Source organism: Trachinotus anak, unplaced genomic scaffold (genome assembly GCF_046630095.1).
Source record: "Trachinotus anak isolate AG129_WGS33_773 ecotype Australia unplaced genomic scaffold, CSIRO_AGI_Tana_v1 ptg000010l, whole genome shotgun sequence".
Taxonomy (NCBI): domain Eukaryota; kingdom Metazoa; phylum Chordata; class Actinopteri; order Carangiformes; family Carangidae; genus Trachinotus; species Trachinotus anak.
In genome coordinates this window covers 7,025,165-7,040,561 of record NW_027273861.1, presented here as the reverse complement: position 1 = coordinate 7,040,561, position 15,397 = coordinate 7,025,165, and the positions used below count along the sequence as shown (strand labels likewise).

At 41.2% G+C, this 15,397-nt stretch overlaps 2 long non-coding RNA genes across 4 annotated transcripts; both read right to left on the bottom strand.

Annotated features, from left to right (window-relative positions):
- Positions 1 to 1,542: 1,542 nt before the first annotated feature.
- Positions 1,543 to 3,676, bottom strand: LOC139626759 (uncharacterized). Its single transcript, XR_011692413.1, has 3 exons — positions 3,447 to 3,676; positions 1,888 to 2,020; positions 1,543 to 1,666 (listed from the first exon to the last, which is right to left on the bottom strand). It is a non-coding gene; the product is annotated as an uncharacterized lncRNA (long non-coding RNA).
- A 1,346-nt stretch (positions 3,677 to 5,022) lies between these two features.
- On the bottom strand, positions 5,023 to 15,205 carry LOC139626757 (uncharacterized). 3 transcript variants are annotated; one of them, XR_011692409.1, is made up of 4 exons: positions 6,243 to 15,205; positions 5,888 to 6,008; positions 5,678 to 5,736; positions 5,023 to 5,259 (listed from the first exon to the last, which is right to left on the bottom strand). It is a non-coding gene; the product is annotated as an uncharacterized lncRNA (long non-coding RNA). The 3 variants fall into 3 exon arrangements; XR_011692410.1 differs by having other exon boundaries at positions 5,884 to 6,008; positions 6,243 to 6,377; XR_011692408.1 differs by having other exon boundaries at positions 5,023 to 5,736; positions 5,884 to 6,008.
- Positions 15,206 to 15,397: the final 192 nt, after the last annotated feature.

The window sequence follows — 15,397 nt, the reverse complement described above, 5'->3', positions numbered from 1 at the left end:
TTGGTTGTTTTTAGACTCAGTATCGAACAGATTCTAATTTAACTTAGAAATCAATGACATTTATTTGCATGATACAAAAGTGTCACTACTTTAAATTTAGTGAATTATACTATATTATATTTGTATCAGCCAAACATACTAACTCATCAGTTCCAGTTGCTGAGTTAAATGAAGTAACATCGGGATGTTGATATTAGTAGTATCTCTAACTTCACACCAGTTTTATCACATAGAGGAAACAGAGAAGCATCTGACTGGTTGGTTATTGTGCTGAGATTATTTACACTGGCAGTTTTGGTAAAGCAGACAAAAGGTTTGACAAGTGTGTGAAACAGTTCAGCAAAGTGTCTGAGATTTAAGTAGAACAAAAGACTTTGGGGTTTACAGTTGAAAGCCTGATAGTGATGTTGATTGATCGGTGTAATCACAATGGACACATTTCTGATTTATGTGGAGGTCAGAGCAAAAACACAGGAAAGACAAAACAGCTTTACACAGAAACAAAAAAGAAATGCTATGGATTAGACTCAAAATAATAAATAGTAGCATCTGCAATTAGGCCTACTTCATTCTGTTTCCAGGGTTGGTCCTTGTTTGGTTTCACTATATCTGTATGTCATCACCATCATCATTATCATCATCATCATCAAGAAAAAGTGAATACCGGTTACGCAGCTGATGTGTGGGAGATACACGGCAGTAATTATATAGTAGCAAAGTACAAACAAGATGTTTTTCTGGTGGATTTTATAGAAGAAAATTTAAGGTTGTCAAGTGTTCATCCTGTGCATAAACAACCTCAAACAAATAGAGTAATGAGTTTTGGTTGAAACTAATTTCATTTCAAGTTAAAGCATCTGATAAAGTTTAATTGCAGAGTTTTAACAGCAGCTAGAGTTGCCCCTCTCGGTTGTTTAAAGGTGTGTTATGTGATAATGAACCATTCCCTGCCCACAACACACCATCCAATTTTATTTGTTATGTTTGACAAAATTCTGTTGCAAACCTTTTGGGTAAAAGACAGAGATTTCAGTGTCACTTTGCAGCATTATTCCCACCAGGAAGTGATTTTAGGGCTATGTGCTATTTTAAACTCTGGTTTGTAGCATCCCAGGCTGAGTGTTTGATGTATCCAGTGCTTGATAGCCACTTCTGGGTTTTCGACTTACCAGTGGCAAAGGGGGCTAACCCTGCAGTTTATCTTGGGCAGTATTTAAAGCAGCGATCAAAGCTGTACAAACCAATTGTCATCATGCTTCTCCGGGGGGAATTTTGAAGTACATTAATGCTCCTTCTTTGGGAAATAATTGTGCCACTCTGTGACTTCATTAGGTCTCCTGGCTGTTTCAAAAGATGTTCTCTCTGGAGGTTGAAAGCCACATCGCTGGCAGACAGCATCCCAAGGGGCCAAATGAATAAAAAAGGAGAGATTATAATGAGATTGAGTTAGCCATGACCAGAATTGGGCTTTTTATTATTCCACTGGCTGGAGAAAGAGAGAGAGAGGGAGAGGGACAAGGCTGACATAAAGAAATGTGTTGTTGCAGGACGCACACTCGCCATCTGCCATGGGGGTCCAGTGGTAGGCAGCCAATGCATGCTTATCATTGCCATGGGTATCAAAGGGGCCTCCTCTCTGGAGATTGCTCCATTAAAACTGCAAACCCTGTACACACAAAACAGACACAACCTGCACTCCATTCAAAAGTAACACTTGCTGTTGATTTAGCAAATTAAAATGGGAGGAAACATTGGAAAACCTTGACTTATTTTATGTTTGGGGTATGTTTGTTGATTACCCTGTGAAGTATATTGAGTTATTTAATCAAAATAGTGACAGTATGTCTTTATAATTCGTCTTGCAGCATCCTGAGATAGTGTACTAACTAATATGACTTCTCTGTCAGCCAGGCTTATGTTTTTATCCCCATTCATTGTCTGTGGCAGCAGAGATCCAGAGATCAGGACCATTGATCATGACCTGTCCTTTGGCCAGTTATCCATAAGTCCCACAGACTGCCTGTGTGAAAAAGAAAAAAGGAAAAAAAAAGAAGAAGAAAAATCAATAGGTTTCCATTATCTGGTTGGGCAGTGTCACTGGCCTGTCAATGATCCTGTTACAGCAGTGGTACAAGGGTGACACAGGCCCACACTCAGTCGCTGCTGACAAGAGGAAAACATGCTGACAGGCACCGGGAACAAGTTGGAACACAGATTTGCACTTCAAGCAGCCGTCCGAGGAGGTATCGTGCAAGGCCACCACGCGGCAAGGGGCGAGCTCAGTTGGGGTGGGGTGGAGGGGTTGAGTGGGTGGGAAGGAGGGGAGGGTGGGGGGAATTCCCAGCCAGCCTCCTTCTACTGTCTGACTGTCTAGCTCTCTACCACAAATGCTTTTATCCTCCTATAAATTATTCACCTCTGGATACAGCAAAGGAAACTCGGTTGCACTGATTGTGGCTGAGGGGAAATTCATGAAACCTATGGCCCAGTCTGCAGCCAGTGCTCGGCCACTCCAGACCCTATCTATGCTATATAATTTATGTGTAGCATGCAGAGGAATATATAACATACATTTTCTGTTGTAAATGGCCATGTAGGGAAATTTCAAGGCATATGTCAGTTTTATGGGAAACGGTCACTTTCATACTTATAAACTGACTCATTAGGTCTTTGACATATTAGCCCATCACCTACAAAGAAAACAGGAGTCTCCCCTCATCAGTCAGTCCAGATGGCCAGTCAGAAATTAAGGAAGACATCAACTGTCTCTTGAAACAACATGAATCAATATATTTTGACAAGGATCAAATGTGCTTCAGATGAACCTCTTGGCCCTCCCAAAACAATCTTTCTCCTCTTGTCAAACCTCTTTATTTTTGTTTGTCCACATGAAACGATCAGATATCCCATGACTCATGATTTTTGAGATGCTTTCAGCAATGTAATTTAATATTTATCGCCTTAACTCGCAGTATCTTTGTCTTTAAAAACAGTCATCTATCAGTGGGAGGTGGATATATTTCAACATGTAAGTGCAGCTTGCACGGAATTGTTATCATTCATGCTTTTATTGTCTAAGCCAGGCCTTGGGACATTATGACGTCACGCTCCTTGTTAATATGCTTAAGAAAAACTACCCTACTTTTTTTTTTTTTTCAATTACACATACATATGTGTACTTTTTTTTAAATTATTTCTTGTGCAGCCAATTCAGTCCATAATGACTGGGGAATTCAGGTTAATATGTTGACAAGGTTTAACAACAGCGGGTCATGTTGCACAACACGCATGGCTGGCTCCGTTCACTCCGGCTGACAGGTCCTAATCATGCGCTGCCCTAAAGGCACTGGGGCAAAGAGGGTTTTAATCACTGAATTACAGACCAGCGCCAGGCTTCAAATTGAGACGTAATTGAGTGGTGCCATTAGATTATCTGCTGTAATTACCTGAGTCAGTGGAGGAGGAATAGTGTGTGTTTTTTCAAATGACTGTGGTGTTGAAGATGCGTCATGATCTCTGCGCTACGGTGCGCCAAAAAAAAAAACAAACAAAAAACCCATGTACGTAGGAGTATTTTTATGGCTTTTTGATGCCAAAATAAAGCAGAAAAATACAAAAAGGTGGATTGTTTTGTATGTTTTAATGAACTAAGTTTCTGCTACTTCCCCTATTAATTCGTCTTAGGCAACTCCATTACATGCTGTACAAATATAAGCAATCTGAGCATCGTCACCCGTGTGTCGTTTACAGTGAGGACATTAGTAATGCAGCCGACAATGTGCGCGCTCCTGACGTCCTCCGTGGCGATGCCGCACCTTCCAAAACATCCTTATTTCCCATTAATTAAGCGACTCACCGACCAAGTGCCGCAGTAGGTGTGACGGGGGAAGTGGTCAGGGAGCAGCTGCCCTGCATCCCGCCGGGCTCAGCCTGACCTCCTTTTTTCTTTTTTTTTTTTTTTTATTTCTAACATCACTAAACTGAAGCCGTATACGAGAACAGTAGGTTTTGATATTTGGATGAGGCGAGAAATGTAGAATATGAGCCAGAAATGACGAGTCAAGCAGGATTTCGGCTCCTGCAAAAGAATAAATAAAAAAAAAAACAAAAAACAAAACTAGATCTTAAGGTGTCTGTTTTTGGGCGTAAGTGTCTGGAGAGATCCATCACATTATAGTTACCCGCACTGCTTCCATCCACACTCATTCAGTCATTTTGTCCATCTTTGTGTCTCATTCAACAAAAAAAAAAGAGAAGAAAAAAAGATGAGCATGTGCTGTGAAATCCCGCAGTCATTCACACAAAAAGAGGATATGAGCGCTTGTGATTGTGTCTCAGTAATCACTCAGAGGGGTGTGAAACGGCTCTATGGGATTAAAAGCTGTTTACTAACCACCGGGCCCAGGAGCCCGGTGCGGTTCCATCCCCGGGCGGCAGGGGCCGCTGCTCATTTCGTTGTGAGAGCGACAGAGAGAAACCATCAGCTGGGTTACACACTGAAAGTGATAACAAACAACGATAGCAAAATACAAGACGTGGAATAAATGCAGGAAATTAAGCTGGTGAATTAACAAAATAAAAGCCACGAATTCAGCATAAACAGTGCTGAATGTTGAATTTTATTTTATTAAGTTGTCTGAGCAATTCCTGTTCAGTTTAATGTGCTGCTTTTAGACAGGCCTATCTCTGATATAATATTGCCTGGATGATGTTGGCCTATTACAGCCTGGATGGGCTTCCAGGACAGTGAGCCCCCGGCACTGGTGCAACATCAAGCTGACTTCCAGACCTCCTTTAAGGCCCCTTTTTTTGCATGCAGTTACACTTCCTTTTTATAAATCTGTTGTGGCCACTGAAAGCTCACATCCCTGCTCTCTGAGGTCTGCAGGAGCTGCACAGATTCTCTCAACATCACATCTGTAATCACACACATCTCAGAACAAAAAAAAAAAAAAAAAAAAATCTTTGCCTTTGTCGCATTTGAGGAAGAAATTTAATTACAACCGCGGGTGTATGCAGGCATTGAAAGAAAAAGAAAAAAAAAATACCAGGCGACATTTGAATATACAGAGCAAATGACAAAACATGAGGGGGAATAACTGACAGATGAAAAGACAGAGGATGTGCAGCTAACAGGCAATACGCGCCGGTACAAAGCCGTGCACACCTTTGAGAGCAAGAGTTTGTTTTATTGCGCTTCTCCCGGGTTGCATCTCCTGTCGATTTGCAGAAAAGGAAAGGGGGATAAGCGAACATGCCCTGTTTAAGAAACAAACATGCAGATTAGATGGGAATCTGACAACACACAGCTCAGACTTCATGTCCCACAGCTCAAATCTCAACAATGAAAAAAAAAAAAAAAAAGAGGGTTGAAAAATCCACTCAGCACGGTTGACAACACTTACCGTCATTCTGCAAAAAATAAATACATAAATAAATAAATTAAATAAATGCAAATAACGAGGTGGCATCTGGAAATAAACAGCGGAAGTTAAGACAGACTGATAACAACTCTGGTCCGCTTAAGACCCAATGGGTGGCACTCAAAATCTTTATTTAGACGTTTCAAGGGTATAGACACAAATGTGAAATAATACAAGAAATACATAATGTGAAAACGCGAATTTGATGGATTTGGCGCACTCACATATACTCATATCTAAAATAGGAATTAAACCTTAAAAAGTGTCTCTCCAGACGCACAGTGGATCTGGGCGTAGCCAGCAGGAAGCCTTTCTGAAGAGGAAGAAGAAGAAGGGGAAAAAAATCAGACCTCACAAGGCATGTGTAACATTTACTTCAAGTGCAGGGAGTTGTCACCTGTTATGTGGTACCAGGCTACATGTCAGCAGCAGCGTTCACAGCTTCCACTCACCCACCCACCCACCCGCCTTCCAGGATGCTGCTCCACTGTGGACTCCCACCCTCCACAGGCCGACATCAGCCGCAGTGCCTGCACACACCCCGGCTCACCTCACAGGCTCCACACCCCCTCACTGCGGCTGGACCTGCAGAGCAACACAAAACTACTGGTATTTTGTCGGTTATGTGTGTCATCACCCACTGAATGTATTATTATTATTATAATCACTAATAGAGGCTGAGGCTACAGCGCTTTTTTTTAGGGTCACATGACCCTACCTACCAATTAAATAAATAAATAAATACTTCCTCATTGAAACATGTTTAGGGCTTTTTAAAATTTTAAATCCGATGTATAAAGTTTTAAAAAGTCACCTGACCTCATACTTCAGGTCATGGCCTTGTGTCAATCCCGGAAGTCCAGGTGCGGCTTCGTGTGTCACCGAAAAGGCGGAAAATACAAGTGAGGGGACCTGGAGTCTCCGCTGCTTTGCGCTTCCTGACTTCAGGGCCGGTTAATCCGGTTTTACCGCGATAGTTTGCAAAGTTAGTGCCTCTAAGTTATCAGAGAGCTTTTTGCTAATGAGTGAGAAGCCGCTGAGTTGGTGCGGGTGTGTCTGATGGATTTCCTTCCTGTGGACGTCGGTGGGAGCTTCAGGCTGAATGAAGACATCTGGTCTGCGGGAGGTAGAGCTCATTCCTGACATTACACCTCCCTCTGCTCTCTGATAACCCGATGAAACACTGTGATAAGTCACCTTGCTGCTGGTTCAGTGTCACCGTGGCTTGTTCATTCTTCACTATCAGGGGCCTGATCTTCCAACACGGCCCCTCTGAGCTGGTCCGGGGGTAATTCTGGGGGTTAATACCCCTCCCCACCCCGTCAAATCGCAAGATAAATCTGAAGGACCACAAGCCGATTAGGAAAGCATGAAAGAAAAACTGAATACATTTTTGTTTGCTGGTTATCTAATCTGAGAAGCCAAAATCCAGTCATTTTAAAGGCCCCTTCCACAAAAAAAAGTGCTTTGCTTGTTGTCACTAAACACATGTTTGTCTGTGCAGAATGATGTATGCGCTGATTGTGACACTAGAAGCAGGTTTTCACATTCACCTGCTGACACAGCTTCTCTGTGCTCATCTGGTGATATCACAACTCTTTTGAGCCAATTGTGGCCCGATATGAAACCTTGTTTTCAAGACTTTTTAACTAGTTGCTGTGTTTTTTTCTTTTGTTTTGTGTGTGTGTATGAGAAAAACACAACTGAGACTAAATGAAATAGCTACAGATTTGGTGAAAAGTCTTTTATAACCTGTATCTTACATTCAGTGAAAGCTAGCTTGCACAACAGCCCTAACTAAAACTAAAGTTTAGTTATTGGCTTTCCCTCTAGTTAATGTCTGTTGTATTCTTTTCACTTTGCAAGTCTGTGTGTATGGGTGTCATCTTGGCAAAATGTGGTCCTGGAGACACCCACTGCAGTGGGAATTACCACAGAGGTGGGTTCAAACACTTTGGCAGGTGTTTATGTGGTTAGGCTTCCTTTACATGGTGTACTTACATATATTGAATTCATAAATGAAGATTTTGAATGTTTTAATTTCAATATAAATTTAAAATTTCAACACTTGATTTCTTAGCTATGGCATCTATAGCTTTATACTCCATGGTGTGGTTTTTAAATAATAGTCAAGCTAAAGTAAATTTTCTCAAGCAAACTCAGAAAGCTGAGAGAACACAGTTAGTTTGAAGATACTGCAATTTGTCTGAGCTCTCTGTGAAGACTATCCAAAGGCTGAGGGCACGATGTGTATCAGTACTTTCTGGGTATTGTGTGGCTTCTATGGTGATAATTCTTTTATTTAAAATAATCTGCCTAAAAAGGAAAAAAAAAAAAAGCATTTTGACCTTCCTATTTGTTTCATAGCTTGTTGTCTTCCCTGAAAACTATCAACCTTTTTCGCAACTCCTCTGCTTCTGTACTTAATACTCTCAGAACGATTATTGAGGGAATTTTTAATAGCTCCATGTCCGTGGGGACGGCATGTGTAAGTGGGTACAAGCCCAAAAGTTTGAGAGCCACTGTTCTGTTGTGTGAGAATGAATTGTAACACATAATAATAAATAAATAACGAGATGACATAATTGTTGATTTTCTAAAAGTAACAATGTGAGCTTCTCTGAATGAAGAGTTTTTCTTGCACCCCTGTAAATCACTCATGGATATTCACAATAATGTCCTCATAACCTTTGGGCCAGGGTGAAATAATCTTTATACTACACTTTAGAAGTGTTGCATTTTTTTTGCCCAATTTCCTGCTCTGTGAACTGTAACAGTACACAGTGACAGCGTCCCCACAGGCCTGAACATTTCGGGCTGCCGTGCATCAGATCTCCCTGGCAGCCTCATTATTCCATTCTCCTCCACCGTCCAAGGTTGATCTAATCACCAGATCAACAACTGCGAAGTGTGAGAGAACAAATAATGGAGCCAAAATGAACAAATGATTAGTATGCTGTGAAAAGTACAATACGTTTCTTATTTAGCATTTAGATAACTATCTGTCCTGAGGAGCAAGCTTCAAAGTTGAACTCAGTTTAGGCGAGGGGGATTAATTCTCTCTACTGCATGCTTCATTGAATCTCTCATTACCAAACTTTGTCTGTATTGATGTTAGATTTGATTGAAGATTAGAGCATTTAGCAAATCTTGCTTTTCCGCATGTATCAGGCTTTTTCAAGCGCGGCACACCACTCGCTGGTCAATACCCTCACTTTTATCCAGTGTCTGCTTCATTTAAACTTAATCAACTCCATCAATGAACTGGAACAGCGAAACGTCCCCTGGAACAATAGCTTTTGTTGGATAATGCTTTGGTCTTATTCCCAACCGGCTGGCGATAAACCTAAAATTACACTATGATGAACTATTTCAATCAATATGATAATGGAAATTGGCTTGGTGACTCTTTGCAGGGCTTAAGGAGGCAGGCTAAAGCCTATGTGACATTAATACATCTCCCTGCTCTCTCCCTGCTGTTGCAGCCCCCTACCTCACTTTATTGTCCCATCTTTTCAGTGACATTGACTACACCATATTGCAAAGCGCCTGGTAGTTTAATGATCTATCTGCACCGGGGAATGCTTGTGCTGAAATGGATGCACGAGCTGACGGTCTCATGCATTGTTCTCCTGCTAAATTATAGGCTCTATAGTTTGTTTCCTGTAGTGGCTCAGCGGGGTGTAGATCAATCATTGATGGCACCGCTGTAAAGCAGCCGCAGCACGACTTTTGCTGCTCATTTGGACGTTTTGTCCTTGTGTGGGATCCGGTGCCTGTTATAGGCTACAGTTCATCATATTTATACTGCTACCAAAAGACCAATTTCACAAGCCTTAGCAAAGAAAACGCATGCTCCCCATCTGTTGCATGCTAATAAATATGCCACCTTCTGGGACAATCCAGGAGTGATCATGATGATCAACTGCCAAGTGATATGACTTACCATAAACCTGTTTATTTGAAAAGTTTCCCCTCAGCCAATAATTGTCATTTTATCTCCGCATCTACTATTATTTTCTGAAATGATTTATAAAAATACTCACAGACTTGTTTTGCTCCACACCTCTCGCAGTCATTTCATTATCATTTCTGAAGCTGGCGCTGGCACACGGTAGGAGATGGATGCCTTTGTGTTGTTTCACACACACCTGAGCATTTATTACTGGAGCTTAAAGTCACAGCTGTCATTTAGAAAGGACTCCATGATCAACCCTATCTCCCACAAGTTACATGTGCTGATGGAGTCATCGGTTGTGTTTTCCCACACGTCACAAATTTGTCTTTGAAACCAACAGAATTCCTCAGTCTGATTTATACATCTTGAAAATGTCCAAGTTACAGATAGCAATGCAGAGCTATATTCAGGTAGCATAACATTAAAGGACAACACTGGTGTTACCACAAATCATGTATACTGTACATCTCTGTTGACCATTCAACAGACACTGCAGTGGTATTTTGGATTACTTCATGTTTTCATACCTTTTTGGAGTGCATCACCATCTGCTTATATTGTAAATAACTTTATTGTGTGCTAATGTAGGGCAGAATTAAATGCACACTATGTAACTTCTGCTGCTAGGGGGTCTCTCAGTCAAAACAATAACAAAAGATGGTGTTGGTTGATGTTGGGAAAAAGTGTGGGATCATGGGAGTCGTTGTCTTCACCACCCTTGTCATAAGCTTCTCCCAGTTTGGATTTGTTCAGTGCCAGGCGTTCAGGAGGTTTTTACCTGGAGCTGAATTTTCCACAGAGGTCTCCTCCTCGCCATAACAAACGGACCAGGGGATTAAAACCAGTAGAAACGCTGAATAAAGCAGTTTCGCTTAAAGAAACAGTGATTCCCTGATGCTCTGCGGTGGACACAGGACACCTCAGAGTGGCTGGGAGCTGAGCTGCCATTAACTTGAAATGAAATGATACACAACTCAAAAAAATATCTAACATAGGTCTAGTCATTTTTAGACATTTGAATGTGGAAAAGTTACATATTATAAGTTTTAAGTACAGCATATATGATTTGCAGTTAATTGGCTAAAACATGCAAAACAGTAGTTCTGCCTTTTACGGTATTCTGCACTGAAGAGATGAAGGTGCAGATGAAGCAGAAATTACCAGTAGATTAAGTGCTAATTAGTGATGCCATCTTTATGTCATCACCACATAGGGGCTGTGGAGCTGTATGATGCATTGGCACAAGTTGTTGGAGAAAAAATGTCCTCACATCTTTCAGCAACCCTTGTTAACACTGTTTGCTTTACTGATTTAAACCACCCGTAGCTCCAACCACCAGTTTCAGCAGCCATCACATCACCTAAACCAACAGCTTCAGGTTTTTTGACAGTCTGACAGATACTGGCTTTTAACATTGCACAATACTGATATTTGAGAATAAAGAAATATAATAATGACATATTGGCTATTGGAGAATTTTAACCAAGATATTTATTGAGCGAGACATTTTATACTTTGATGGCCAAACTGTGTAATAACCTCAAACATTACCAAAGCATTCCTTTGCTGCATTTTCTAATCAGGATACGAATATGCCAAACCAATAAACTGTCTCTGTGATAAGATGTGTAAATACGCAGCTAGCTAACACAATTGCCAATATCAACTTTACAAGGTGGTAATCTCAGTGTTGTTTTTACAGCTTGTTCCAATGCGTTTAAGTGGCTGGAAAAAAAGTGTGCAGTCAGGTTAGAGTCTTTATTTTCCTTTTTAATTGTAAATTTGAAGCCTTTAACTATTTATCCACAGTCTAATTAGAGTTAGTTTTGCTGGAGGACAGTTCATGACAGAGATGGATACTCCCTGCCTCTGTAACCTCTCACCTCCTGCAGCAGCCAGTCTCAATTAGCCTGTCCTGCATCTTAACTGAGTGAAGCTGCTTCCATGTCACCATCATCCAGCTAACATGAAACACCAGATGTGTCGTTTGACACTTCTGAATATGTTGTTTGCCTTTGTTTCCATGTTTCTACGCTCAGTGCTGGAAATGATTTGAGAGGACAGACATGCACAACAGATACAGCACCTTGAACATCAAAGACCTGCACTTCAGTATTAGTAACTGTGTGTGTGTGTGTGTGTGTGTGTGTGTGTGTGTCTGTGTTTCTGGTGTAACTCTGCACACACTCGTGCACACCCGCGTAGCTGCTCTGAGTTTGTGTGCACGTCGGTGCGCCTGCCGAAGGAAAGCATCCGAGACAGCCCAGAATATAAAAATTTACAGGCCTTTTTCCTGCTTTGTCTGTCTTCTTTCCCATTCTCTTAGGTGAACGGGGCCTGAGTGATAGATCCAGAAGCTTTCATCTCACCCAGTGAGTGTAAATAGCTGTCATGTTTGATTGACGGTCTGACGCGCACATGAGATGCTCTGGAACAGGGGAAGAGAGAGTGAGAACATGGTACATGATGGTTCCGCTGTCTTTAAACCAAAGTTGTAATGAATGAGTAATTACACAAAAACTACATCTACATTTCCTCGGATGAAATCTCTCACGGCGCATGCAGGGAAATTTGCATAAATTCTATAACAGCTTAAACTGAACAAGACTGGATCCATATAACTAGCTTAGATCTTATCATAATAACACAAATCGTAGTGTTTCATAGTAACTAAGCTGAATCATTTCAAAAACTGCATCAGTGTTTAACATATAATTCTATAAAACAGAAAGGCATTGCTTTGTTTCTTAAACACTATCATGCAGTCACTTTTCATTTTGGATCTGCTTAACATGTTGCAGCCTCGGGAGCACAATTAAACTTGACTCATCATAATTACAGCTATGATATGTATGCTGTAATATCCAGCATATTGTAGTGTGTTGTTGTAAGGTAGGATGAGTAGGAATCACAGCCTTATATTAAATCTGCACAAATCAATATTTTAATATCAACAATGGACAACCCGACTCTGCGGTTCCCCACAGCTCTATGGAACATTGTAGCGTCTTTCAGCTCATTGTTTTGGTTTTTGGTTCACTCTCACAGCTCTCATCATCTGATAAACGCTCTGATAAACATATTGTATGATATCTGCTCTGTGCCCATGGCAAATAGATAAAATTAGCGACTTGCTAGTGAACATTTTGGTGGAAACCAAACGGAGCAAAAAATAGACTGAATATCGTACTTTGGTTTGTCAGGTGTACAGAAACATGACTGCAAATGAAAGGTACTGGTAATCCTTGTGTGCTAGATGTGTAAATAGGCACCTGACTCATAAAATGTCATTAACATCTTGTTGTGCTGCCCTCAAGTGGACAAAAACTCTAGTGATGCTTCTTTAAATTAATCAAATTTAAAGGGAGCTATTTGTAAGTTTTGCTATTACAGAAATGTTGCAAGTTGCATGTTGCAGCATCAAACTTCATTCCTTTACTCATCTCTAGAGGTAGAAAGCAACACCATTGTTAACTCTTGTCTTTTCTTCTACTGAAGTTAGCACGCTAATCAGCTAGCCCCGGCCCACCTCGTCACTTTCTGATAGCGACTCACTGCAGCCTCCAATCTGCCCTGAAGACGTAGCACTGCTCAGAGGGCGTATTATAACCTCTTGTCTTATAAATGCAACACTGGCCGAATGTCTTGTCAACTGACAATCTCCACCACCTTTAAGAAACCACATTTGGCGACAGTTAATGTTTTTCTGAGCTTGAACTGCAACAATCTTCAAATATTGTTTGCTCTGCAGGCTTCTTGTGCCCTAGTTTTTCAAGTTGAAGTCATAATGATTGGGATTGAGGTGAGGAGACTCAGTGTCGTGCTTCATTGCTCTAAAATTGTGATAATCAATAATAATTGTTATTGTGAAATCTGTGATAGAAAGAGCTCTGTGTCCTGTACTACTCACCCTCATCCAGCATGGATGTGCACACCTTCAAACACACTTTAACCTAAAAGTCAACACTTGAACTCTATAGTCACTGTTTTGCTTCAAATCCTAGTGTGCTGGAATATGACACCAACCCAACAATGTGACACTGTCCACACAGCAGTTTGATGAATACCCTGCCTTTGATTTTAAAGAGTTAATGTATTGTTTAGTATACATTATGCACTGAGCTTTGTGATGGCTGTGTGGCTTGACACACATTTCTTTGTTTGGTGTCAGAATGTTTCGCTGATGTATTTTACAATAGGCTTTTGCTTTGATTTAATGCACCAAAAAGCATATCGCTCTCATCTGCACTCCAATGGGCTGGAACTGGCGAGAAGGAAATAATTTAACTAAAGAGAATATATGCATCAAATGAAAAGCAGATGAAAAAATATGCAATTATGTTCCTGATTGGGTTAAGTATTTCTCTGCCAGCACATGCCAGCTACCACTAGAACCTGTCCCAAATGGGCGGCTTCCAGGCCTGGGCGAGGCCCCAGAAAACGTCACATCAGAACGGTGCCATCTCCCCGCTACATCTCCTTTTCCTCAGATCCACGGCCAGTGCGTCCCCCTCGTTCCCCTCTCCTGTTTGCTCCGCTCAGCTCGGCTCCTCTCTGCGTCCCAGATAATGGAGCTCAGCTTCTGTCTGCCAAAGGGTCCGTAGCTGCCCGCGAGTAATGACCTGAGGGGGTACTTTGTGACAACCAGGGTATAATAATGCCTCCAGCCACAGACAAAGCAGACCCTTGGGGTCAATTTTTAAATACTTTTATGTTTTTCACCGAGGGTAAGAGTCATTTGTTTTTATTGTAGGCCATATACTACACATAGACCGCAGAAACAACAAATTTATTCCAAACAAAGGATATAAAGTGTGGTTAATGTTGTTTAATCCAACAAAATGTGGTTAAGTTTTGATAGAACAGTGCTTGTGCTGACCTATCGCTTTTGATGAAACATCTTCCACTTTTCAACAGAATTCATCCGGCAAATGTCTGTAGGCCGTAGTCCCGCAGATCAAAATAGAGTTATTGAAGCACGCCAGGGAGTATGGAATCACCTGCGAATAAAAGACTTCTCCTAATAGGTTAATTGTAACAAAAGCACAGGGTCTTGCCCCATTGAACAGAAGAGGGTTGTCGAACACAGGCCTGTGGAAATGATGTCAAGCAATGTGCTGCCTGCTCTCCCCTGCAGGGCCAGAGTTTGTCTGTCAGCAGTTAAATGCTTACCTCCTACTCCTCCCCTAACACTCAACAATCAATTTACCTCCTCGGGGTCTATGAACCCAAAGATTTGACCTTGCAGACTTCAGCTTTGTTTCCCCCTCATCTCTCACACCTCAAAGAGCACTTATTAGAACACAGAGGAAAGGTATTTTGAAGTCGGGTTTTTATACACGTAGAGCAGATGTAGTCAAATGTTTCTGTGGCTGAAACAACAGGGATTCATTTGGTAAGTGAAACCAAAGTATCCATGCAAATAACTTTTGACAGGAAACTATACAACAGTGGTACTGTTATTATTTCAATTCCAGGTTCAGTCCCAGTGAGCTGTTTTGTTTTAGTGAATATAATCAGGTGCTTGAAGGAACAGTTTCACATTGTCAGAAATACACTTATTCGATTTCATGCAGAGTTAGTGGAGAGGACAGATACCAGTCTGTATGCTAAATATGAAGCTACAGCCAGCAGCTGGTTAGCTTAGCTTAGCTTAGCTTAAAGACTGGAAGCAGGGTGAAACGGTTAACCTGGCTCTGTCCAAAGGTAGCACCAAAACTCACAAATTAACAATTAACATCTTGTTTGATAGATTCATAAAACCAGAAATTGTAATTTTTACACTCCCGTTTCTGTATGAATTAAACAAACTACATAAAATGTGTTACTGTGTGAGCTTTAGAGTTGTTGTCAGGTATATTGCTTTTTCCCTTTAGACAAGTTGTTTGTCTGCTTTCAGTCTGAATGGTAAGCTAACCTAACTGGCTGCTTGCTGTAGCTTCATATTCACCAAATATGAGAAGACTGACACCTCTCCTCCCTCTGTGTGTGCTGTAAACTTAACTGATCATAAAAA